This window comes from Hyla sarda, unplaced genomic scaffold (genome assembly GCF_029499605.1).
Source record: "Hyla sarda isolate aHylSar1 unplaced genomic scaffold, aHylSar1.hap1 scaffold_373, whole genome shotgun sequence".
Classification (NCBI taxonomy): domain Eukaryota; kingdom Metazoa; phylum Chordata; class Amphibia; order Anura; family Hylidae; genus Hyla; species Hyla sarda.
In genome coordinates, this window is record NW_026610392.1 from 81264 (window position 1) to 104924 (window position 23661).

The 23661-nt window shown below is 45.3% G+C and overlaps 10 non-coding genes across 10 annotated transcripts; all 10 read left to right on the forward strand.

The window, feature by feature from the left end:
* The first annotated feature begins 1473 nt into the window (after positions 1-1473).
* Positions 1474-1660, forward strand: LOC130332262 (U2 spliceosomal RNA). Its single transcript, XR_008874982.1, has one exon. It is a non-coding gene; the product is annotated as a U2 spliceosomal RNA (small nuclear RNA).
* Positions 1661-3750: 2090 nt separating this feature from the next.
* LOC130332288 (U2 spliceosomal RNA) lies at positions 3751-3941 on the forward strand. Its single transcript, XR_008875001.1, has one exon. It is a non-coding gene; the product is annotated as a U2 spliceosomal RNA (small nuclear RNA).
* Positions 3942-6035: 2094 nt separating this feature from the next.
* On the forward strand, positions 6036-6226 carry LOC130332289 (U2 spliceosomal RNA). The gene has a single exon (XR_008875002.1). It is a non-coding gene; the product is annotated as a U2 spliceosomal RNA (small nuclear RNA).
* A 2087-nt stretch (positions 6227-8313) lies between these two features.
* Positions 8314-8504, forward strand: LOC130332291 (U2 spliceosomal RNA). The gene has a single exon (XR_008875004.1). It is a non-coding gene; the product is annotated as a U2 spliceosomal RNA (small nuclear RNA).
* A 2094-nt stretch (positions 8505-10598) lies between these two features.
* LOC130332292 (U2 spliceosomal RNA) lies at positions 10599-10789 on the forward strand. The gene has a single exon (XR_008875005.1). It is a non-coding gene; the product is annotated as a U2 spliceosomal RNA (small nuclear RNA).
* Positions 10790-12865: 2076 nt separating this feature from the next.
* LOC130332294 (U2 spliceosomal RNA) lies at positions 12866-13056 on the forward strand. The gene has a single exon (XR_008875006.1). It is a non-coding gene; the product is annotated as a U2 spliceosomal RNA (small nuclear RNA).
* A 2085-nt stretch (positions 13057-15141) lies between these two features.
* On the forward strand, positions 15142-15332 carry LOC130332295 (U2 spliceosomal RNA). The gene has a single exon (XR_008875007.1). It is a non-coding gene; the product is annotated as a U2 spliceosomal RNA (small nuclear RNA).
* Positions 15333-17422: 2090 nt separating this feature from the next.
* On the forward strand, positions 17423-17613 carry LOC130332296 (U2 spliceosomal RNA). Its single transcript, XR_008875008.1, has one exon. It is a non-coding gene; the product is annotated as a U2 spliceosomal RNA (small nuclear RNA).
* Positions 17614-19707: 2094 nt separating this feature from the next.
* On the forward strand, positions 19708-19898 carry LOC130332297 (U2 spliceosomal RNA). Its single transcript, XR_008875009.1, has one exon. It is a non-coding gene; the product is annotated as a U2 spliceosomal RNA (small nuclear RNA).
* Positions 19899-21989: 2091 nt separating this feature from the next.
* Positions 21990-22180, forward strand: LOC130332298 (U2 spliceosomal RNA). The gene has a single exon (XR_008875010.1). It is a non-coding gene; the product is annotated as a U2 spliceosomal RNA (small nuclear RNA).
* The last annotated feature ends 1481 nt before the right edge of the window (positions 22181-23661 follow it).

Genomic DNA, 23661 nt, shown 5'->3' on the forward strand with positions numbered 1-23661 from the left:
GGACGATGTGGCAGTGCTTGGAAGGGACACCCCATCGCTTCAAAAAGCCCTAAAGCAAGTTGAATTTTTTTGTTGTGCCTCCGGTTTTAAGGTAAATTTTAATAAAAGCAGTGTTTTAAATATAGGAGGACTGTTTTTAAGGGATTTACCCATTCCTGTGTCTGAGTCTGTGCAGATTTTAGGGGTCTCCTTCAGTGAGTCAAACAATGGTTTTAATAGCTGGGACTTGGTGGCTCAAAAAATAAACACAAAAATTTGTATGTGGAACATGAGAAAGCTAACGATGGAGGGGAAGGTTTTAGTTACAAAGATGGTGATTTTACCCATTTTATTGTATCTTGGCATGGTCTTTCCACCCCCCGAAATGATTTTAAATAAAATTATTAAAGCATGTTTTACCTTTTTATGGAGCTCCAAGAGTGAAAAATTGAGAAGAGAGATCGTCATGATGCCAAAAGGTATGGGTGGAAAGGACTTCCCCGACATCAGGGCGTTCCTTTTTACCAAGTTTTTTAGCATGTGTGTTAGCACACTTTTTAAGGATAGTTACTGGTCATATTTTATCCGTTTTAATACAGGTTTTTTTATGAGGAGGAATGGGTGGTTTAAAACTGTTTTAAGCTGTCCTTATGCTTTTAATCTTCCCCAACAATACAAGATTTTAGAGAAAATTTTCAACTTGTACAACTTTAACGGAAAAAGTATTAATGAAGTAACTAATAGCAAAAAAATGTTAAAATATATTAAAGAAAGTGGTTTTATTGCCCCTGTGAATAATTTTAATGAAGAGAAATGCAGGAAAATATGGAAGATGGCAAATATGATTTATCTTTTTAATTCACAGAAAGATCTGGCCTGGAGCTGCATACACGAGTGTCTTCCATGCCGGGCATTCCAGCACCGAAGAAGGATGGCCAACACTGCAGTATGCCCGAGGGAGGGCTGCCAGGAACCCGAGACCGTGTACCACCTTTTCTGGACTTGTTTTTATGCAAAAAGGATATGGACTAAAATACTCCCTCTGGTGAAGAAGATAACAGAAATAAAGGACTTAAACTCTGCAGCTGTTTTTTATGGATGTCTGGAATGCCCAATACGGATTCAAGAGACAATGGCATGGAAGATCATAAACTGTGTTAAAGCAGCTCTATGGAATGCCAGAAACATTTTACTTTTTAAACATGAGATTTTATCTGTGAATGATGTTTTAGCTCTTTGTTTTAGTGATATGTACCAGTACTTTTTATTAGACAAGAAATATTATCCTTTATTAGCTAGAAAATGGTATTTTAATGAATGGAACGCCCTTTTGTAAAGCCACCAAGTGCCCATTTTAAGTGTATTATGATTGTATTTATGTGAACTTTTATTGTTATATGTGATTTTATTATCAAAATTTGTTTTTATTGAAAAAAAATTATATTTATAAATCGTAATGCACTTTGTAAAATGTTATGAATTCTAAATAAAAAGATACCCCTCAGGGGTAGCCAAGTTAAAAAAAAAATCTGTTCTTATCAGTTTAATATCTGATACGTCCCCTATCTGGGGACCATATATTAAATGGATTTTTGAGAACGGGGGCCGATTTCGAAGCTTGCTTCCGTCGCCCTATGCATTGACCCGATATGGCAGTATCTTCGGGTACAGTGCACCACCCCCTTACAGGGTTAAAAAGAAAGATTCCTACTTTCATTGCTACCTGCTTGCTGGCTAGCCAGCTAGCCAGCCCTGTGGGCCTTGCTGCTGCTGCAGCCAAAAAACAAAAGGTGGTGCTGCTGCTGCTTCTGCTGCTTCTGCTTCTGCTTGTGTCTGGCCCCTGTTGGAGCGTCCAGGCACAGGACTTCTGCTGCTGCTGACTAAATGGCCTCCTTAATTGGATCATTTGAGTAGCCAGCACACCTGTGCAGGTAGGGCATGACATGATAGGCAGCTGCCTTGATAGCGGGTGGGTGCTGAATGTTCCTAATTGACAAAATAAGATTAATGCTTATGAAGAAATATAAAATCTCATCCCTTCCCCAATATCGCGCCACACCCCTACCCCTTAATTCCCTGGTTGAACTTGATGGACATATGTCTTTTTTCGACCGTACTAACTATGTAACTATGTAACATAACATGGGGGGGGGGGGGGGTCTCCTGGCTGTTCACACAGGTGTGTCATTGCTGTACATTGACCATGCATTGCTTCTGTGGTATTGCAAAGGCAAAGACAAATGCTTCCAGCCATCCATTGCACTAATGGATTGGTCATCAGCTGGCTGTCTATGTCCCGCATCAATATAGACCAAAGTACAGAGGGTTAGGCTATGCTATTGTGCACCTACCTGATGCATCAGAAGGTGCGAGGCCCTTGCTAAATTCTGTGCACAGACTTTGAGATCTATGCTTTAGACTGTATCTAAACCTGCTCCAACATGGACTGACATTCTGGCCTACTTTCAGCCGATGCGACTTGTCTGTCGCTGAACAGTCGCTTTTTATGTATTCAGCACCTATGTATAATGTTGTAAAAATGCTCTAGAAGCTAAAGTCGCAGAAATGTCACACATATTTGGCCTGCAACTTTCTGTGCGACAAATTCAGACAGGAAAAATCAGTATAAATCCTTAGAAAATTATCCCCCAGTGTCTCCATCTGCTGGCGGTATTGAATAAGCATTGCTGCACTGATGGGGTATGCATTAGACGAAAAAAAAGAAGAAAAAGAAGAATAATACGCCCAGAAAAGAGGCGAAAAGGAGAAAAACGTAAAAAAACGTGAAAAAAAAGTAAGAGGAAGAGAAGGGAAAAAAAGGTGGAAATGGGTTTAAAAGTGATTTCGGCGGAGAAATATATATATATATATATATATATATATATATATATATATATATGCGCACACACACACATAGATATAAACGTATTCTCCGTTGAGATATTGCAGCCGCTGCTGTGTCCAGGCCCAGGAGCCTTAGCACTGTGCTGTGATGTCACTCAATACCACTGACATCACTAGGTGTAAACAACATCTCTCCTTTGCTGTGTATGTGACTATGGAGCTGTTTGGTGATGTCGTCTATTACGGCCTTCATAGAAGCAACAGGAGATTGTTGCATCCATCTTGAACCCTCAGAACTACAGTGCTATGATGTCACTCACTTCCACAGGCCTTGCAGAGTGTAAACAACAACAACCCAGCTTTGTTGTGTATGTAACCATAGGGATTTGTGATGTCACCTAGAACCTTCACAGCAGCGACAGCTTTATGAGGAGCATCAGCACTGCTCTGCCTGAGCAGAACCATCACCGCCATAGGTTGTCAAATAACCCGGATTTAACCCACACAGGTAAGTCCAATGGGGTGCAGGCATGTCCTCTATGCTTACAGCTTCCCGTGGGTGTTGGTTTGATACCGTTTGGGGACAGCCAAGGAGGCATCTGCAGGCAACAAAGGTAGGTGTGTGCTTGTGTGTGTGTTTCCTATGCAGATCCTAAGCCCAGTGTCACATGCAAGTAGGAGGAGTAAGAAGGGTTCCTGGCAAATCCGGGTTATGGATTGCATTTAAAAAGGCCCCGTGGGAGTGCAATGGGCCCCTGTCTTGCTGCTTAGCAATAATGGTATGGGTTTAGGTTCTGCTGTGTGTACTGGTGGTTGACTGCCCCCCAGCCCAGAGTGTGCATGGAAAATTGTCTGGCAGCCTCCCTGACAGCAAGCAGTGATAGTGCCCATGAAGGGGACCTTGTTGGGCCCGCCCCTTTCACGGTTATCGCTTCTCGGCCTTTTGGCTAAGATCAAGTGTAGTATCTGTTCTTATCAGTTTAATATCTGATACGTCCCCTATCTGGGGACCATATATTAAATGGATTTTTGAGAACGGGGGCCGATTTCGAAGCTTGCTTCCGTCGCCCTATGCATTGACCCGATATGGCAGTATCTTCGGGTACAGTGCACCACCCCCTTACAGGGTTAAAAAGAAAGATTCCTACTTTCATTGCTACCTGCTTGCTGGCTAGCCAGCTAGCCAGCCCTGTGGGCCTTGCTGCTGCTGCAGCCAAAAAACAAAAGGTGGTGCTGCTGCTGCTTCTGCTGCTTCTGCTTCTGCTTGTGTCTGGCCCCTGTTGGAGCGTCCAGGCACAGGACTTCTGCTGCTGCTGACTAAATGGCCTCCTTAATTGGATCATTTGAGTAGCCAGCACACCTGTGCAGGTAGGGCATGACATGATAGGCAGCTGCCTTGATAGCGGGTGGGTGCTGAATGTTCCTAATTGACAAAATAAGATTAATGCTTATGAAGAAATATAAAATCTCATCCCTTCCCCAATATCGCGCCACACCCCTACCCCTTAATTCCCTGGTTGAACTTGATGGACATATGTCTTTTTTCGACCGTACTAACTATGTAACTATGTAACATAACATGGGGGGGGGGGGGGGGGTCTCCTGGCTGTTCACACAGGTGTGTCATTGCTGTACATTGACCATGCATTGCTTCTGTGGTATTGCAAAGGCAAAGACAAATGCTTCCAGCCATCCATTGCACTAATGGATTGGTCATCAGCTGGCTGTCTATGTCCCGCATCAATATAGACCAAAGTACAGAGGGTTAGGCTATGCTATTGTGCACCTACCTGATGCATCAGAAGGTGCGAGGCCCTTGCTAAATTCTGTGCACAGACTTTGAGATCTATGCTTTAGACTGTATCTAAACCTGCTCCAACATGGACTGACATTCTGGCCTACTTTCAGCCGATGCGACTTGTCTGTCGCTGAACAGTCGCTTTTTATGTATTCAGCACCTATGTATAATGTTGTAAAAATGCTCTAGAAGCTAAAGTCGCAGAAATGTCACACATATTTGGCCTGCAACTTTCTGTGCGACAAATTCAGACAGGAAAAATCAGTATAAATCCTTAGAAAATTATCCCCCAGTGTCTCCATCTGCTGGCGGTATTGAATAAGCATTGCTGCACTGATGGGGTATGCATTAGACGAAAAAAAAGAAGAAAAAGAAGAATAATACGCCCAGAAAAGAGGCGAAAAGGAGAAAAACGTAAAAAAAACGTGAAAAAAAAGTAAGAGAAGGGAAAAAAAGGTGGAAATGGGTTTAAAAGTGATTTCGGCGGAGAATATATATATATATATATATATATATATATATATATATATATATATATATATGCGCACACACACACATAGATATAAACGTATTCTCCGTTGAGATATTGCAGCCGCTGCTGTGTCCAGGCCCAGGAGCCTTAGCACTGTGCTGTGATGTCACTCAATACCACTGACATCACTAGGTGTAAACAACATCTCTCCTTTGCTGTGTATGTGACTATGGAGCTGTTTGGTGATGTCGTCTATTACGGCCTTCATAGAAGCAACAGGAGATTGTTGCATCCATCTAGAACCCTCAGAACTACAGTGCTATGATGTCACTCACTTCCACAGGCCTTGCAGAGTGTAAACAACAACAACCCAGCTTTGTTGTGTATGTAACCATAGGGATTTGTGATGTCACCTAGAACCTTCACAGCAGCGACAGCTTTATGAGGAGCATCAGCACTGCTCTGCCTGAGCAGAACCATCACCGCCATAGGTTGTCAAATAACCCGGATTTAACCCACACAGGTAAGTCCAATGGGGTGCAGGCATGTCCTCTATGCTTACAGCTTCCCGTGGGTGTTGGTTTGATACCGTTTGGGGACAGCCAAGGAGGCATCTGCAGGCAACAAAGGTAGGTGTGTGCTTGTGTGTGTGTTTCCTATGCAGATCCTAAGCCCAGTGTCACATGCAAGTAGGAGGAGTAAGAAGGGTTCCTGGCAAATCCGGGTTATGGATTGCATTTAAAAAGGCCCCGTGGGAGTGCAATGGGCCCCTGTCTTGCTGCTTAGCAATAATGGTATGGGTTTAGGTTCTGCTGTGTGTACTGGTGGTTGACTGCCCCCCAGCCCAGAGTGTGCATGGAAAATTGTCTGGCAGCCTCCCTGACAGCAAGCAGTGATAGTGCCCATGAAGGGGACCTTGTTGGGCCCGCCCCTTTCACGGTTATCGCTTCTCGGCCTTTTGGCTAAGATCAAGTGTAGTATCTGTTCTTATCAGTTTAATATCTGATACGTCCCCTATCTGGGGACCATATATTAAATGGATTTTTGAGAACGGGGGCCGATTTCGAAGCTTGCTTCCGTCGCCCTATGCATTGACCCGATATGGCAGTATCTTCGGGTACAGTGCACCACCCCCTTACAGGGTTAAAAAGAAAGATTCCTACTTTCATTGCTACCTGCTTGCTGGCTAGCCAGCTAGCCAGCCCTGTGGGCCTTGCTGCTGCTGCAGCCAAAAAACAAAAGGTGGTGCTGCTGCTGCTTCTGCTGCTTCTGCTTCTGCTTGTGTCTGGCCCCTGTTGGAGCGTCCAGGCACAGGACTTCTGCTGCTGCTGACTAAATGGCCTCCTTAATTGGATCATTTGAGTAGCCAGCACACCTGTGCAGGTAGGGCATGACATGATAGGCAGCTGCCTTGATAGCGGGTGGGTGCTGAATGTTCCTAATTGACAAAATAAGATTAATGCTTATGAAGAAATATAAAATCTCATCCCTTCCCCAATATCGCGCCACACCCCTACCCCTTAATTCCCTGGTTGAACTTGATGGACATATGTCTTTTTTCGACCGTACTAACTATGTAACTATGTAACATAACATGGGGGGGGGGGGGGGGGGGTCTCCTGGCTGTTCACACAGGTGTGTCATTGCTGTACATTGACCATGCATTGCTTCTGTGGTATTGCAAAGGCAAAGACAAATGCTTCCAGCCATCCATTGCACTAATGGATTGGTCATCAGCTGGCTGTCTATGTCCCGCATCAATATAGACCAAAGTACAGAGGGTTAGGCTATGCTATTGTGCACCTACCTGATGCATCAGAAGGTGCGAGGCCCTTGCTAAATTCTGTGCACAGACTTTGAGATCTATGCTTTAGACTGTATCTAAACCTGCTCCAACATGGACTGACATTCTGGCCTACTTTCAGCCGATGCGACTTGTCTGTCGCTGAACAGTCGCTTTTTATGTATTCAGCACCTATGTATAATGTTGTAAAAATGCTCTAGAAGCTAAAGTCGCAGAAATGTCACACATATTTGGCCTGCAACTTTCTGTGCGACAAATTCAGACAGGAAAAATCAGTATAAATCCTTAGAAAATTATCCCCCAGTGTCTCCATCTGCTGGCGGTATTGAATAAGCATTGCTGCACTGATGGGGTATGCATTAGACGAAAAAAAAGAAGAAAAAGAAGAATAATACGCCCAGAAAAGAGGCGAAAAGGAGAAAAACGTAAAAAAAGTGAAAAAAAAGTAAGAGGAAGAGAAGGGAAAAAAAGGTGGAAATGGGTTTAAAAGTGATTTCGGCGGAGAAATATATATATATATATATATATATATATATATATATATGCGCACACACACACATAGATATAAACGTATTCTCCGTTGAGATATTGCAGCCGCTGCTGTGTCCAGGCCCAGGAGCCTTAGCACTGTGCTGTGATGTCACTCAATACCACTGACATCACTAGGTGTAAACAACATCTCTCCTTTGCTGTGTATGTGACTATGGAGCTGTTTGGTGATGTCGTCTATTACGGCCTTCATAGAAGCAACAGGAGATTGTTGCATCCATCTTGAACCCTCAGAACTACAGTGCTATGATGTCACTCACTTCCACAGGCCTTGCAGAGTGTAAACAACAACAACCCAGCTTTGTTGTGTATGTAACCATAGGGATTTGTGATGTCACCTAGAACCTTCACAGCAGCGACAGCTTTATGAGGAGCATCAGCACTGCTCTGCCTGAGCAGAACCATCACCGCCATAGGTTGTCAAATAACCCGGATTTAACCCACACAGGTAAGTCCAATGGGGTGCAGGCATGTCCTCTATGCTTACAGCTTCCCGTGGGTGTTGGTTTGATACCGTTTGGGGACAGCCAAGGAGGCATCTGCAGGCAACAAAGGTAGGTGTGTGCTTGTGTGTGTGTTTCCTATGCAGATCCTAAGCCCAGTGTCACATGCAAGTAGGAGGAGTAAGAAGGGTTCCTGGCAAATCCGGGTTATGGATTGCATTTAAAAAGGCCCCGTGGGAGTGCAATGGGCCCCTGTCTTGCTGCTTAGCAATAATGGTATGGGTTTAGGTTCTGCTGTGTGTACTGGTGGTTGACTGCCCCCCAGCCCAGAGTGTGCATGGAAAATTGTCTGGCAGCCTCCCTGACAGCAAGCAGTGATAGTGCCCATGAAGGGGACCTTGTTGGGCCCGCCCCTTTCACGGTTATCGCTTCTCGGCCTTTTGGCTAAGATCAAGTGTAGTATCTGTTCTTATCAGTTTAATATCTGATACGTCCCCTATCTGGGGACCATATATTAAATGGATTTTTGAGAACGGGGGCCGATTTCGAAGCTTGCTTCCGTCGCCCTATGCATTGACCCGATATGGCAGTATCTTCGGGTACAGTGCACCACCCCCTTACAGGGTTAAAAAGAAAGATTCCTACTTTCATTGCTACCTGCTTGCTGGCTAGCCAGCTAGCCAGCCCTGTGGGCCTTGCTGCTGCTGCAGCCAAAAAACAAAAGGTGGTGCTGCTGCTGCTTCTGCTGCTTCTGCTTCTGCTTGTGTCTGGCCCCTGTTGGAGCGTCCAGGCACAGGACTTCTGCTGCTGCTGACTAAATGGCCTCCTTAATTGGATCATTTGAGTAGCCAGCACACCTGTGCAGGTAGGGCATGACATGATAGGCAGCTGCCTTGATAGCGGGTGGGTGCTGAATGTTCCTAATTGACAAAATAAGATTAATGCTTATGAAGAAATATAAAATCTCATCCCTTCCCCAATATCGCGCCACACCCCTACCCCTTAATTCCCTGGTTGAACTTGATGGACATATGTCTTTTTTCGACCGTACTAACTATGTAACTATGTAACATAACATGGGGGGGGGGGGGTCTCCTGGCTGTTCACACAGGTGTGTCATTGCTGTACATTGACCATGCATTGCTTCTGTGGTATTGCAAAGGCAAAGACAAATGCTTCCAGCCATCCATTGCACTAATGGATTGGTCATCAGCTGGCTGTCTATGTCCCGCATCAATATAGACCAAAGTACAGAGGGTTAGGCTATGCTATTGTGCACCTACCTGATGCATCAGAAGGTGCGAGGCCCTTGCTAAATTCTGTGCACAGACTTTGAGATCTATGCTTTAGACTGTATCTAAACCTGCTCCAACATGGACTGACATTCTGGCCTACTTTCAGCCGATGCGACTTGTCTGTCGCTGAACAGTCGCTTTTTATGTATTCAGCACCTATGTATAATGTTGTAAAAATGCTCTAGAAGCTAAAGTCGCAGAAATGTCACACATATTTGGCCTGCAACTTTCTGTGCGACAAATTCAGACAGGAAAAATCAGTATAAATCCTTAGAAAATTATCCCCCAGTGTCTCCATCTGCTGGCGGTATTGAATAAGCATTGCTGCACTGATGGGGTATGCATTAGACGAAAAAAAAGAAGAAAAAGAAGAATAATACGCCCAGAAAAGAGGCGAAAAGGAGAAAAACGTAAAAAAACGTGAAAAAAAAGTAAGAGGAAGAGAAGGGAAAAAAAGGTGGAAATGGGTTTAAAAGTGATTTCGGCGGAGAAATATATATATATATATATATATATATATATATATATATATATATATATATGCGCACACACACACATAGATATAAACGTATTCTCCGTTGAGATATTGCAGCCGCTGCTGTGTCCAGGCCCAGGAGCCTTAGCACTGTGCTGTGATGTCACTCAATACCACTGACATCACTAGGTGTAAACAACATCTCTCCTTTGCTGTGTATGTGACTATGGAGCTGTTTGGTGATGTCGTCTATTACGGCCTTCATAGAAGCAACAGGAGATTGTTGCATCCATCTTGAACCCTCAGAACTACAGTGCTATGATGTCACTCACTTCCACAGGCCTTGCAGAGTGTAAACAACAACAACCCAGCTTTGTTGTGTATGTAACCATAGGGATTTGTGATGTCACCTAGAACCTTCACAGCAGCGACAGCTTTATGAGGAGCATCAGCACTGCTCTGCCTGAGCAGAACCATCACCGCCATAGGTTGTCAAATAACCCGGATTTAACCCACACAGGTAAGTCCAATGGGGTGCAGGCATGTCCTCTATGCTTACAGCTTCCCGTGGGTGTTGGTTTGATACCGTTTGGGGACAGCCAAGGAGGCATCTGCAGGCAACAAAGGTAGGTGTGTGCTTGTGTGTGTGTTTCCTATGCAGATCCTAAGCCCAGTGTCACATGCAAGTAGGAGGAGTAAGAAGGGTTCCTGGCAAATCCGGGTTATGGATTGCATTTAAAAAGGCCCCGTGGGAGTGCAATGGGCCCCTGTCTTGCTGCTTAGCAATAATGGTATGGGTTTAGGTTCTGCTGTGTGTACTGGTGGTTGACTGCCCCCCAGCCCAGAGTGTGCATGGAAAATTGTCTGGCAGCCTCCCTGACAGCAAGCAGTGATAGTGCCCATGAAGGGGACCTTGTTGGGCCCGCCCCTTTCACGGTTATCGCTTCTCGGCCTTTTGGCTAAGATCAAGTGTAGTATCTGTTCTTATCAGTTTAATATCTGATACGTCCCCTATCTGGGGACCATATATTAAATGGATTTTTGAGAACGGGGGCCGATTTCGAAGCTTGCTTCCGTCGCCCTATGCATTGACCCGATATGGCAGTATCTTCGGGTACAGTGCACCACCCCCTTACAGGGTTAAAAAGAAAGATTCCTACTTTCATTGCTACCTGCTTGCTGGCTAGCCAGCTAGCCAGCCCTGTGGGCCTTGCTGCTGCTGCAGCCAAAAAACAAAAGGTGGTGCTGCTTCTGCTGCTTCTGCTTGTGTCTGGCCCCTGTTGGAGCGTCCAGGCACAGGACTTCTGCTGCTGCTGACTAAATGGCCTCCTTAATTGGATCATTTGAGTAGCCAGCACACCTGTGCAGGTAGGGCATGACATGATAGGCAGCTGCCTTGATAGCGGGTGGGTGCTGAATGTTCCTAATTGACAAAATAAGATTAATGCTTATGAAGAAATATAAAATCTCATCCCTTCCCCAATATCGCGCCACACCCCTACCCCTTAATTCCCTGGTTGAACTTGATGGACATATGTCTTTTTTCGACCGTACTAACTATGTAACTATGTAACATAACATGGGGGGGGGGGGGGGTCTCCTGGCTGTTCACACAGGTGTGTCATTGCTGTACATTGACCATGCATTGCTTCTGTGGTATTGCAAAGGCAAAGACAAATGCTTCCAGCCATCCATTGCACTAATGGATTGGTCATCAGCTGGCTGTCTATGTCCCGCATCAATATAGACCAAAGTACAGAGGGTTAAGCTATGCTATTGTGCACCTACCTGATGCATCAGAAGGTGCGAGGCCCTTGCTAAATTCTGTGCACAGACTTTGAGATCTATGCTTTAGACTGTATCTAAACCTGCTCCAACATGGACTGACATTCTGGCCTACTTTCAGCCGATGCGACTTGTCTGTCGCTGAACAGTCGCTTTTTATGTATTCAGCACCTATGTATAATGTTGTAAAAATGCTCTAGAAGCTAAAGTCGCAGAAATGTCACACATATTTGGCCTGCAACTTTCTGTGCGACAAATTCAGACAGGAAAAATCAGTATAAATCCTTAGAAAATTATCCCCCAGTGTCTCCATCTGCTGGCGGTATTGAATAAGCATTGCTGCACTGATGGGGTATGCATTAGACGAAAAAAAAGAAGAAAAAGAAGAATAATACGCCCAGAAAAGAGGCGAAAAGGAGAAAAACGTAAAAAAACGTGAAAAAAAAGTAAGAGGAAGAGAAGGGAAAAAAAGGTGGAAATGGGTTTAAAAGTGATTTCGGCGGAGAAATATATATATATATATATATATATATATATATATATATATATGCGCACACACACACATAGATATAAACGTATTCTCCGTTGAGATATTGCAGCCGCTGCTGTGTCCAGGCCCAGGAGCCTTAGCACTGTGCTGTGATGTCACTCAATACCACTGACATCACTAGGTGTAAACAACATCTCTCCTTTGCTGTGTATGTGACTATGGAGCTGTTTGGTGATGTCGTCTATTACGGCCTTCATAGAAGCAACAGGAGATTGTTGCATCCATCTAGAACCCTCAGAACTACAGTGCTATGATGTCACTCACTTCCACAGGCCTTGCAGAGTGTAAACAACAACAACCCAGCTTTGTTGTGTATGTAACCATAGGGATTTGTGATGTCACCTAGAACCTTCACAGCAGCGACAGCTTTATGAGGAGCATCAGCACTGCTCTGCCTGAGCAGAACCATCACCGCCATAGGTTGTCAAATAACCCGGATTTAACCCACACAGGTAAGTCCAATGGGGTGCAGGCATGTCCTCTATGCTTACAGCTTCCCGTGGGTGTTGGTTTGATACCGTTTGGGGACAGCCAAGGAGGCATCTGCAGGCAACAAAGGTAGGTGTGTGCTTGTGTGTGTGTTTCCTATGCAGATCCTAAGCCCAGTGTCACATGCAAGTAGGAGGAGTAAGAAGGGTTCCTGGCAAATCCGGGTTATGGATTGCATTTAAAAAGGCCCCGTGGGAGTGCAATGGGCCCCTGTCTTGCTGCTTAGCAATAATGGTATGGGTTTAGGTTCTGCTGTGTGTACTGGTGGTTGACTGCCCCCCAGCCCAGAGTGTGCATGGAAAATTGTCTGGCAGCCTCCCTGACAGCAAGCAGTGATAGTGCCCATGAAGGGGACCTTGTTGGGCCCGCCCCTTTCACGGTTATCGCTTCTCGGCCTTTTGGCTAAGATCAAGTGTAGTATCTGTTCTTATCAGTTTAATATCTGATACGTCCCCTATCTGGGGACCATATATTAAATGGATTTTTGAGAACGGGGGCCGATTTCGAAGCTTGCTTCCGTCGCCCTATGCATTGACCCGATATGGCAGTATCTTCGGGTACAGTGCACCACCCCCTTACAGGGTTAAAAAGAAAGATTCCTACTTTCATTGCTACCTGCTTGCTGGCTAGCCAGCTAGCCAGCCCTGTGGGCCTTGCTGCTGCTGCAGCCAAAAAACAAAAGGTGGTGCTGCTGCTGCTTCTGCTGCTTCTGCTTGTGTCTGGCCCCTGTTGGAGCGTCCAGGCACAGGACTTCTGCTGCTGCTGACTAAATGGCCTCCTTAATTGGATCATTTGAGTAGCCAGCACACCTGTGCAGGTAGGGCATGACATGATAGGCAGCTGCCTTGATAGCGGGTGGGTGCTGAATGTTCCTAATTGACAAAATAAGATTAATGCTTATGAAGAAATATAAAATCTCATCCCTTCCCCAATATCGCGCCACACCCCTACCCCTTAATTCCCTGGTTGAACTTGATGGACATATGTCTTTTTTCGACCGTACTAACTATGTAACTATGTAACATAACATGGGGGGGGGGGGGGGGTCTCCTGGCTGTTCACACAGGTGTGTCATTGCTGTACATTGACCATGCATTGCTTCTGTGGTATTGCAAAGGCAAAGACAAATGCTTCCAGCCATCCATTGCACTAATGGATTGGTCATCAGCTGGCTGTCTATGTCCCGCATCAATATAGACCAAAGTACAGAGGGTTAGGCTATGCTATTGTGCACCTACCTGATGCATCAGAAGGTGCGAGGCCCTTGCTAAATTCTGTGCACAGACTTTGAGATCTATGCTTTAGACTGTATCTAAACCTGCTCCAACATGGACTGACATTCTGGCCTACTTTCAGCCGATGCGACTTGTCTGTCGCTGAACAGTCGCTTTTTATGTATTCAGCACCTATGTATAATGTTGTAAAAATGCTCTAGAAGCTAAAGTCGCAGAAATGTCACACATATTTGGCCTGCAACTTTCTGTGCGACAAATTCAGACAGGAAAAATCAGTATAAATCCTTAGAAAATTATCCCCCAGTGTCTCCATCTGCTGGCGGTATTGAATAAGCATTGCTGCACTGATGGGGTATGCATTAGACGAAAAAAAAGAAGAAAAAGAAGAATAATACGCCCAGAAAAGAGGCGAAAAGGAGAAAAACGTAAAAAAACGTGAAAAAAAAGTAAGAGGAAGAGAAGGGAAAAAAAGGTGGAAATGGGTTTAAAAGTGATTTCGGCGGAGAAATATATATATATATATATATATATATATATATATATATATATATGCGCACACACACACATAGATATAAACGTATTCTCCGTTGAGATATTGCAGCCGCTGCTGTGTCCAGGCCCAGGAGCCTTAGCACTGTGCTGTGATGTCACTCAATACCACTGACATCACTAGGTGTAAACAACATCTCTCCTTTGCTGTGTATGTGACTATGGAGCTGTTTGGTGATGTCGTCTATTACGGCCTTCATAGAAGCAACAGGAGATTGTTGCATCCATCTTGAACCCTCAGAACTACAGTGCTATGATGTCACTCACTTCCACAGGCCTTGCAGAGTGTAAACAACAACAACCCAGCTTTGTTGTGTATGTAACCATAGGGATTTGTGATGTCACCTAGAACCTTCACAGCAGCGACAGCTTTATGAGGAGCATCAGCACTGCTCTGCCTGAGCAGAACCATCACCGCCATAGGTTGTCAAATAACCCGGATTTAACCCACACAGGTAAGTCCAATGGGGTGCAGGCATGTCCTCTATGCTTACAGCTTCCCGTGGGTGTTGGTTTGATACCGTTTGGGGACAGCCAAGGAGGCATCTGCAGGCAACAAAGGTAGGTGTGTGCTTGTGTGTGTGTTTCCTATGCAGATCCTAAGCCCAGTGTCACATGCAAGTAGGAGGAGTAAGAAGGGTTCCTGGCAAATCCGGGTTATGGATTGCATTTAAAAAGGCCCCGTGGGAGTGCAATGGGCCCCTGTCTTGCTGCTTAGCAATAATGGTATGGGTTTAGGTTCTGCTGTGTGTACTGGTGGTTGACTGCCCCCCAGCCCAGAGTGTGCATGGAAAATTGTCTGGCAGCCTCCCTGACAGCAAGCAGTGATAGTGCCCATGAAGGGGACCTTGTTGGGCCCGCCCCTTTCACGGTTATCGCTTCTCGGCCTTTTGGCTAAGATCAAGTGTAGTATCTGTTCTTATCAGTTTAATATCTGATACGTCCCCTATCTGGGGACCATATATTAAATGGATTTTTGAGAACGGGGGCCGATTTCGAAGCTTGCTTCCGTCGCCCTATGCATTGACCCGATATGGCAGTATCTTCGGGTACAGTGCACCACCCCCTTACAGGGTTAAAAAGAAAGATTCCTACTTTCATTGCTACCTGCTTGCTGGCTAGCCAGCTAGCCAGCCCTGTGGGCCTTGCTGCTGCTGCAGCCAAAAAACAAAAGGTGGTGCTGCTGCTGCTTCTGCTGCTTCTGCTTCTGCTTGTGTCTGGCCCCTGTTGGAGCGTCCAGGCACAGGACTTCTGCTGCTGCTGACTAAATGGCCTCCTTAATTGGATCATTTGAGTAGCCAGCACACCTGTGCAGGTAGGGCATGACATGATAGGCAGCTGCCTTGATAGCGGGTGGGTGCTGAATGTTCCTAATTGACAAAATAAGATTAATGCTTATGAAGAAATATAAAATCTCATCCCTTCCCCAATATCGCGCCACACCCCTACCCCTTAATTCCCTGGTTGAACTTGATGGACATATGTCTTTTTTCGACCGTACTAACTATGTAACTATGTAACATAACATGGGGGGGGGGGGGTGTCTCCTGGCTGTTCACACAGGTGTGTCATTGCTGTACATTGACCATGCATTGCTTCTGTGGTATTGCAAAGGCAAAGACAAATGCTTCCAGCCATCCATTGCACTAATGGATTGGTCATCAGCTGGCTGTCTATGTCCCGCATCAATATAGACCAAAGTACAGAGGGTTAGGCTATGCTATTGTGCACCTACCTGATGCATCAGAAGGTGCGAGGCCCTTGCTAAATTCTGTGCACAGACTTTGAGATCTATGCTTTAGACTGTATCTAAACCTGCTCCAACATGGACTGACATTCTGGCCTACTTTCAGCCGATGCGACTTGTCTGTCGCTGAACAGTCGCTTTTTATGTATTCAGCACCTATGTATAATGTTGTAAAAATGCTCTAGAAGCTAAAGTCGCAGAAATGTCACACATATTTGGCCTGCAACTTTCTGTGCGACAAATTCAGACAGGAAAAATCAGTATAAATCCTTAGAAAATTATCCCCCAGTGTCTCCATCTGCTGGCGGTATTGAATAAGCATTGCTGCACTGATGGGGTATGCATTAGACGAAAAAAAAGAAGAAAAAGAAGAATAATACGCCCAGAAAAGAGGCGAAAAGGAGAAAAACGTAAAAAAACGTGAAAAAAAAGTAAGAGGAAGAGAAGGGAAAAAAAGGTGGAAATGGGTTTAAAAGTGATTTCGGCGGAGAAATATATATATATATATATATATATATATATATATATATATATATGCGCACACACACACATAGATATAAACGTATTCTCCGTTGAGATATTGCAGCCGCTGCTGTGTCCAGGCCCAGGAGCCTTAGCACTGTGCTGTGATGTCACTCAATACCACTGACATCACTAGGTGTAAACAACATCTCTCCTTTGCTGTGTATGTGACTATGGAGCTGTTTGGTGATGTCGTCTATTACGGCCTTCATAGAAGCAACAGGAGATTGTTGCATCCATCTTGAACCCTCAGAACTACAGTGCTATGATGTCACTCACTTCCACAGGCCTTGCAGAGTGTAAACAACAACAACCCAGCTTTGTTGTGTATGTAACCATAGGGATTTGTGATGTCACCTAGAACCTTCACAGCAGCGACAGCTTTATGAGGAGCATCAGCACTGCTCTGCCTGAGCAGAACCATCACCGCCATAGGTTGTCAAATAACCCGGATTTAACCCACACAGGTAAGTCCAATGGGGTGCAGGCATGTCCTCTATGCTTACAGCTTCCCGTGGGTGTTGGTTTGATACCGTTTGGGGACAGCCAAGGAGGCATCTGCAGGCAACAAAGGTAGGTGTGTGCTTGTGTGTGTGTTTCCTATGCAGATCCTAAGCCCAGTGTCACATGCAAGTAGGAGGAGTAAGAAGGGTTCCTGGCAAATCCGGGTTATGGATTGCATTTAAAAAGGCCCCGTGGGAGTGCAATGGGCCCCTGTCTTGCTGCTTAGCAATAATGGTATGGGTTTAGGTTCTGCTGTGTGTACTGGTGGTTGACTGCCCCCCAGCCCAGAGTGTGCATGGAAAATTGTCTGGCAGCCTCCCTGACAGCAAGCAGTGATAGTGCCCATGAAGGGGACCTTGTTGGGCCCGCCCCTTTCACGGTTATCGCTTCTCGGCCTTTTGGCTAAGATCAAGTGTAGTATCTGTTCTTATCAGTTTAATATCTGATACGTCCCCTATCTGGGGACCATATATTAAATGGATTTTTGAGAACGGGGGCCGATTTCGAAGCTTGCTTCCGTCGCCCTATGCATTGACCCGATATGGCAGTATCTTCGGGTACAGTGCACCACCCCCTTACAGGGTTAAAAAGAAAGATTCCTACTTTCATTGCTACCTGCTTGCTGGCTAGCCAGCTAGCCAGCCCTGTGGGCCTTGCTGCTGCTGCAGCCAAAAAACAAAAGGTGCTGCTGCTGCTGCTTCTGCTGCTTCTGCTTCTGCTTGTGTCTGGCCCCTGTTGGAGCGTCCAGGCACAGGACTTCTGCTGCTGCTGACTAAATGGCCTCCTTAATTGGATCATTTGAGTAGCCAGCACACCTGTGCAGGTAGGGCATGACATGATAGGCAGCTGCCTTGATAGCGGGTGGGTGCTGAATGTTCCTAATTGACAAAATAAGATTAATGCTTATGAAGAAATATAAAATCTCATCCCTTCCCCAATATCGCGCCACACCCCTACCCCTTAATTCCCTGGTTGAACTTGATGGACATATGTCTTTTTTCGACCGTACTAACTATGTAACTATGTAACATAACATGGGGGGGGGGGGGGGGGTCTCCTGGCTGTTCACACAGGTGTGTCATTGCTGTACATTGACCATGCATTGCTTCTGTGGTATTGCAAAGGCAAAGACAAATGCTTCCAGCCATCCATTGCACTAATGGATTGGTCATCAGCTGGCTGTCTATGTCCCGCATCAATATAGACCAAAGTACAGAGGGTTAGGCTATGCTATTGTGCACCTACCTGATGCATCAGAAGGTGCGAGGCCCTTGCTAAATTCTGTGCACAGACTTTGAGATCTATGCTTTAGACTGTATCTAAACCTGCTCCAACATGGACTGACATTCTGGCCTACTTTCAGCCGATGCGACTTGTCTGTCGCTGAACAGTCGCTTTTTATGTATTCAGCACCTATGTATAATGTTGTAAAAATGCTCTAGAAGCTAAAGTCGCAGAAATGTCACACATATTTGGCCTGCAACTTTCTGTGCGACAAATTCAGACAGGAAAAATCAGTATAAATCCTTAGAAAATTATCCCCCAGTGTCTCCATCTGCTGGCGGTATTGAATAAGCATTGCTGCACTGATGGGGTATGCATTAGACGAAAAAAAAGAAGAAAAAGAAGAATAATACGCCCAGAAAAGAGGCGAAAAGGAGAAAAACGTAAAAAAACGTGAAAAAAAAGTAAGAGGAAGAGAAGGGAAAAAAAGGTGGAAATGGGTTTAAAAGTGATTTCGGCGGAGAAATATATATATATATATATATATATATATATATATATATATATATATGCGCACACACACACATAGATATAAACGTATTCTCCGTTGAGATATTGCAGCCGCTGCTGTGTCCAGGCCCAGGAGCCTTAGCACTGTGCTGTGATGTCACTCAATACCACTGACATCACTAGGTGTAAACAACATCTCTCCTTTGCTGTGTATGTGACTATGGAGCTGTTTGGTGATGTCGTCTATTACGGCCTTCATAGAAGCAACAGGAGATTGTTGCATCCATCTTGAACCCTCAGAACTACAGTGCTATGATGTCACTCACTTCCACAGGCCTTGCAGAGTGTAAACAACAACAACCCAGCTTTGTTGTGTATGTAACCATAGGGATTTGTGATGTCACCTAGAACCTTCACAGCAGCGACAGCTTTATGAGGAGCATCAGCACTGCTCTGCCTGAGCAGAACCATCACCGCCATAGGTTGTCAAATAACCCGGATTTAACCCACACAGGTAAGTCCAATGGGGTGCAGGCATGTCCTCTATGCTTACAGCTTCCCGTGGGTGTTGGTTTGATACCGTTTGGGGACAGCCAAGGAGGCATCTGCAGGCAACAAAGGTAGGTGTGTGCTTGTGTGTGTGTTTCCTATGCAGATCCTAAGCCCAGTGTCACATGCAAGTAGGAGGAGTAAGAAGGGTTCCTGGCAAATCCGGGTTATGGATTGCATTTAAAAAGGCCCCGTGGGAGTGCAATGGGCCCCTGTCTTGCTGCTTAGCAATAATGGTATGGGTTTAGGTTCTGCTGTGTGTACTGGTGGTTGACTGCCCCCCAGCCCAGAGTGTGCATGGAAAATTGTCTGGCAGCCTCCCTGACAGCAAGCAGTGATAGTGCCCATGAAGGGGACCTTGTTGGGCCCGCCCCTTTCACGGTTATCGCTTCTCGGCCTTTTGGCTAAGATCAAGTGTAGTATCTGTTCTTATCAGTTTAATATCTGATACGTCCCCTATCTGGGGACCATATATTAAATGGATTTTTGAGAACGGGGGCCGATTTCGAAGCTTGCTTCCGTCGCCCTATGCATTGACCCGATATGGCAGTATCTTCGGGTACAGTGCACCACCCCCTTACAGGGTTAAAAAGAAAGATTCCTACTTTCATTGCTACCTGCTTGCTGGCTAGCCAGCTAGCCAGCCCTGTGGGCCTTGCTGCTGCTGCAGCCAAAAAACAAAAGGTGGTGCTGCTGCTGCTTCTGCTGCTTCTGCTTCTGCTTGTGTCTGGCCCCTGTTGGAGCGTCCAGGGACAGGACTTCTGCTGCTGCTGACTAAATGGCCTCCTTAATTGGATCATTTGAGTAGCCAGCACACCTGTGCAGGTAGGGCATGACATGATAGGCAGCTGCCTTGATAGCGGGTGGGTGCTGAATGTTCCTAATTGACAAAATAAGATTAATGCTTATGAAGAAATATAAAATCTCATCCCTTCCCCAATATCGCGCCACACCCCTACCCCTTAATTCCCTGGTTGAACTTGATGGACATATGTCTTTTTTCGACCGTACTAACTATGTAACTATGTAACATAACATGGGGGGGGGGGGGGGTCTCCTGGCTGTTCACACAGGTGTGTCATTGCTGTACATTGACCATGCATTGCTTCTGTGGTATTGCAAAGGCAAAGACAAATGCTTCCAGCCATCCATTGCACTAATGGATTGGTCATCAGCTGGCTGTCTATGTCCCGCATCAATATAGACCAAAGTACAGAGGGTTAGGCTATGCTATTGTGCACCTACCTGATGCATCAGAAGGTGCGAGGCCCTTGCTAAATTCTGTGCACAGACTTTGAGATCTATGCTTTAGACTGTATCTAAACCTGCTCCAACATGGACTGACATTCTGGCCTACTTTCAGCCGATGCGACTTGTCTGTCGCTGAACAGTCGCTTTTTATGTATTCAGCACCTATGTATAATGTTGTAAAAATGCTCTAGAAGCTAAAGTCGCAGAAATGTCACACATATTTGGCCTGCAACTTTCTGTGCGACAAATTCAGACAGGAAAAATCAGTATAAATCCTTAGAAAATTATCCCCCAGTGTCTCCATCTGCTGGCGGTATTGAATAAGCATTGCTGCACTGATGGGGTATGCATTAGACGAAAAAAAAGAAGAAAAAGAAGAATAATACGCCCAGAAAAGAGGCGAAAAGGAGAAAAACGTAAAAAAAACGTGAAAAAAAAGTAAGAGGAAGAGAAGGGAAAAAAAGGTGGAAATGGGTTTAAAAGTGATTTCGGCGGAGAAATATATATATATATATATATATATATATATATATATATATATATGCGCACACACACACATAGATATAAACGTATTCTCCGTTGAGATATTGCAGCCGCTGCTGTGTCCAGGCCCAGGAGCCTTAGCACTGTGCTGTGATGTCACTCAATACCACTGACATCACTAGGTGTAAACAACATCTCTCCTTTGCTGTGTATGTGACTATGGAGCTGTTTGGTGATGTCGTCTATTACGGCCTTCATAGAAGCAACAGGAGATTGTTGCATCCATCTAGAACCCTCAGAACTACAGTGCTATGATGTCACTCACTTCCACAGGCCTTGCAGAGTGTAAACAACAACAACCCAGCTTTGTTGTGTATGTAACCATAGGGATTTGTGATGTCACCTAGAACCTTCACAGCAGCGACAGCTTTATGAGGAGCATCAGCACTGCTCTGCCTGAGCAGAACCATCACCGCCATAGGTTGTCAAATAACCCGGATTTAACCCACACAGGTAAGTCCAATGGGGTGCAGGCATGTCCTCTATGCTTACAGCTTCCCGTGGGTGTTGGTTTGATACCGTTTGGGGACAGCCAAGGAGGCATCTGCAGGCAACAAAGGTAGGTGTGTGCTTGTGTGTGTGTTTCCTATGCAGATCCTAAGCCCAGTGTCACATGCAAGTAGGAGGAGTAAGAAGGGTTCCTGGCAAATCCGGGTTATGGATTGCATTTAAAAAGGCCCCGTGGGAGTGCAATGGGCCCCTGTCTTGCTGCTTAGCAATAATGGTATGGGTTTAGGTTCTGCTGTGTGTACTGGTGGTTGACTGCCCCCCAGCCCAGAGTGTGCATGGAAAATTGTCTGGCAGCCTCCCTGACAGCAAGCAGTGATAGTGCCCATGAAGGGGACCTTGTTGGGCCCGCCCCTTTCACGGTTATCGCTTCTCGGCCTTTTGGCTAAGATCAAGTGTAGTATCTGTTCTTATCAGTTTAATATCTGATACGTCCCCTATCTGGGGACCATATATTAAATGGATTTTTGAGAACGGGGGCCGATTTCGAAGCTTGCTTCCGTCGCCCTATGCATTGACCCGATATGGCAGTATCTTCGGGTACAGTGCACCACCCCCTTACAGGGTTAAAAAGAAAGATTCCTACTTTCATTGCTACCTGCTTGCTGGCTAGCCAGCTAGCCAGCCCTGTGGGCCTTGCTGCTGCTGCAGCCAAAAAACAAAAGGTGGTGCTGCTGCTGCTTCTGCTGCTTCTGCTTCTGCTTGTGTCTGGCCCCTGTTGGAGCGTCCAGGGACAGGACTTCTGCTGCTGCTGACTAAATGACCTCCTTAATTGGATCATTTGAGTAGCCAGCACACCTGTGCAGGTAGGGCATGACATGATAGGCAGCTGCCTTGATAGCGGGTGGGTGCTGAATGTTCCTAATTGACAAAATAAGATTAATGCTTATGAAGAAATATAAAATCTCATCCCTTCCCCAATATCGCGCCACACCCCTACCCCTTAATTCCCTGGTTGAACTTGATGGACATATGTCTTTTTTCGACCGTACTAACTATGTAACTATGTAACATAACATGGGGGGGGGGGGGGGGGGGTCTCCTGGCTGTTCACACAGGTGTGTCATTGCTGTACATTGACCATGCATTGCTTCTGTGGTATTGCAAAGGCAAAGACAAATGCTTCCAGCCATCCATTGCACTAATGGATTGGTCATCAGCTGGCTGTCTATGTCCCGCATCAATATAGACCAAAGTACAGAGGGTTAGGCTATGCTATTGTGCACCTACCTGATGCATCAGAAGGTGCGAGGCCCTTGCTAAATTCTGTGCACAGACTTTGAGATCTATGCTTTAGACTGTATCTAAACCTGCTCCAACATGGACTGACATTCTGGCCTACTTTCAGCCGATGCGACTTGTCTGTCGCTGAACAGTCGCTTTTTATGTATTCAGCACCTATGTATAATGTTGTAAAAATGCTCTAGAAGCTAAAGTCGCAGAAATGTCACACATATTTGGCCTGCAACTTTCTGTGCGACAAATTCAGACAGGAAAAATCAGTATAAATCCTTAGAAAATTATCCCCCAGTGTCTCCATCTGCTGGCGGTATTGAATAAGCATTGCTGCACTGATGGGGTATGCATTAGACGAAAAAAAGAAGAAAAAGAAGAATAATACGCCCAGAAAAGAGGCGAAAAGGAGAAAAACGTAAAAAAACGTGAAAAAAAAGTAAGAGGAAGAGAAGGGAAAAAAAGGTGGAAATGGGTTTAAAAGTGATTTCGGCGGAGAAATATATATATATATATATATATATATATATATATATATATATATATGCGCACACACACACATAGATATAAACGTATTCTCCGTTGAGATATTGCAGCCGCTGCTGTGTCCAGGCCCAGGAGCCTTAGCACTGTGCTGTGATGTCACTCAATACCACTGACATCACTAGGTGTAAACAACATCTCTCCTTTGCTGTGTATGTGACTATGGAGCTGTTTGGTGATGTCGTCTATTACGGCCTTCATAGAAGCAACAGGAGATTGTTGCATCCATCTTGAACCCTCAGAACTACAGTGCTATGATGT